Below are 2,949 nucleotides of genomic sequence, written 5' to 3' on the forward strand. Positions count from 1 at the left end.
CATAGTATCTCATTGTACAGCCTGTTGCTATTTGATCTAAAATAGAAGCTCCATCTTTTCACGAGATTTCCTTTCCTTAAAAGTGTTTTTATGATTACAGGCTTGTGCCCAAATAGCTGAGGTGTGCAATTTGGCCAAAAGGCATGCCATTTTGGAGTCCATTGTTGGCTGACCTCTCATTCTGTTTACTGGGAAGTTACACGAATGGGGAGGGGTGTTGCCATTTTCATTTGGCAAAAATTTGGCCCATTGGCTACAATGGGAAAATTTAAAGGCTCAACCTTCAGTCAATTATTTTAATTTTAATCATAACATTCTTTAAAAATAAGACAAGCTGCAAGAGAGGGTTCTGGGAATTCTAGTTGCCGGTTGTGTCCATTCTCAGCCAGTCAGAGCATGGACACAACCAGGCTTTTTATTGGCTGAGAAACAGAGAGAGAGAGAAACTTCAACTCCCATCATGCTCTGAGAGGAACTCAGAGACTTTTCAATGGCCTGACCCATGCAAGTGCTGCTGGGAAAGTGAGTTCCTTGCAGGCCCCTCTCTGGAGGAGGAGCTTAGGAAACTTTCCAAAAAGCAATGGCGGGAAGGTGCTTCTGCCAGGGAGGGAGAAAAGAGGCAGTAGATCCCAGCCTCCGGTATATTAGACTTAACCCCTTCCTCTCCAGGAACTGATAAAATCTGGCTCCCTTAATCTGTTTTGCTGGGCTTTGCGGTTCCCTCCCCCTGTTCTGTTTTTGGATATTATATGAAACAGATGACTGAATATTTCAAATCATTTTCGTTCAAACTGATTCGGGACCAAGACTACCAAATAGTATATGCAAGAATAGTTTTGATGAGTGTCATCAGTGCTAGTGAACACAGAACCAGCAGCGGAGAGGGAGCTCATCTTAACCTTTTCCTCTCTGGATAGTTTTTCATTCAAATGTACTTTCCTTGTAATATAAAAATGAATTCACGCTTATGAGGAAATAATAGGATTAGGTCAATGATGGTGTATGTTCTGTTGCTCACTGGGCCTGTAACAGCTGTACTTTTCTATAGGACATATACTTTAGCCCAGCGGGAAGCCAGGGGTGCCTCAAAGAGAGGTTCTCAGGGATTTTTCTGAAGTGATGGTCTTTAGAGTCTTTAATGATACAACAAAGTCTTTATTATGGAACAAAGAGCAAATCTTCAATGGCTCAAACAACACATCAAGGCTTTCTTAGTCTAGTCCTCAATGGACTGGTACCTGACTTTGATTAACTGTACTTTCTCTGTAGGAAAAAAACCCTATTTAACCTCTCCCAGGCTGTTTACTATCTATGGCTCATCGGTGTGGGTCCTACTACCAATTCCAAATGTATCTGGGTATCGAGTAGACCTACAGCCGAGGCTTGAAGATATTTCAGCTGGAATTCCATGGATCTGTAATGCTGTCCTCCCTCAGAGAATTCTTTGAAACTTCAGGGCTGTTTTTCGTCTGATTGCTGTGCGGCTGAGAGGCTGTGAGCTTTCAACCAGAGCCTTGGGACCTTTTCCCTGGAATTTCTGTTTCTGTTTCCCCGGATGTTCCTTTTCCCTGGATGCTCTTGAGAAAAGAAGCTTTTCTACGGGACGAGCTGGTCTACATCCTATAGTTTCGCTTCCTTATGTGAGACTGCCCAAAAATGGCTCCTTTCTCTCCCAGAGCCCTGAACATGGGGCGGAACCAAAGCTTAGTTATGATGGACAGGAGGCCTGCCCTATGACTACAAACAGATAACAGAAAGAAAATGAAGTTGGAGCTCCTGGTACAGACGTACCAGCAGAGTGTACTTAAGGTTCTTCAAATGTTGTTAGCTTGTCTCTCTCATTGCAAGTCACCATTGCTTGCTGCCTTTGTATGATGACAGTTGCAATCCCACAAGTTCTGGAGGTCCACAATCTTCCATCCCTGGGTTCATCTGCATCTTTGGAATGTTTTCTAATATTGTTACTGCAATGAGATGTGAACAATGTGCAGTGAAGTTATGTAAGGACTCAGTGCCTGTACACTGAGGCCTTGTGCATATTGCTGGATTTTGAGAATATACTGGAGGTGGCCAGACTTGTGCCATTTCTAGTCCTGCATTGTCTGCTCTGTTCATCTCCATCCATAGTCTGTCATCATCTCCATCCATAGTCTCTCAGGCAGTCTCTGATCCTTTAAAAGAGCGGATGCCAGCGATTGATCCTGAAGATCCTGGGATATTTTACCTCCAACCAAATAAACTCTTATTCAGAGCATGGGAAAAGCATGTAACACAGTATTTTAATACATACTTCAATGTGAGAGAGCCTGTCTTAACTATTTTTATTTATGATAGGCAGGTTTCTAGCCCTGATGACTGAATTTGCCTGAACATGTTTGTGCAATGTTTGAATAAGAAAGGATGGTTGGTTGCCTCATTTGCCTGCCTTTGCTCATCATCCTTTATAATAACTAGGGGAAAATCAAAGTTTGTGCAATAAGATTATGCAAATATGGTCAACTCAAATAAATGGGTACAGGAAAGAATATACATATCTTCATTGTTTGCACCTACTAAAATAATAACTCCTATTGAGAGCAATTTTCAGAGAAATAGCTGTGTTAGTCTGTTGAAACATGAAAAGGCAAAAGGCACAGGAAAGAAGGAATCTACTATGTAAAGTGGAAAAAGAAGTATACTGACTTCCTGAAGAAAACAGTCTGCCCACAACCTCTGAGGGCCCTTCTACACTGCTGTGTAATTCAGGTTATCAAAGCAGATAATCTGGATTTTATATAGCAGTGCAGAAGGGGCCCAAGAGAAAACTGTCCTAACCATGCCACATCCTTTTACACCAACATGCAACACGAAAAATGGACTACAGACCATTAAGAAAATCTTTCTGAATGAGGATACAGTACATCTAGCCAAAAACATTATTCCACTTTTTGATCAAAATTACTTCACTTT

This window comes from Anolis sagrei, chromosome 2 (assembly GCF_037176765.1).
Source record: "Anolis sagrei isolate rAnoSag1 chromosome 2, rAnoSag1.mat, whole genome shotgun sequence".
Taxonomy (NCBI): domain Eukaryota; kingdom Metazoa; phylum Chordata; class Lepidosauria; order Squamata; family Dactyloidae; genus Anolis; species Anolis sagrei.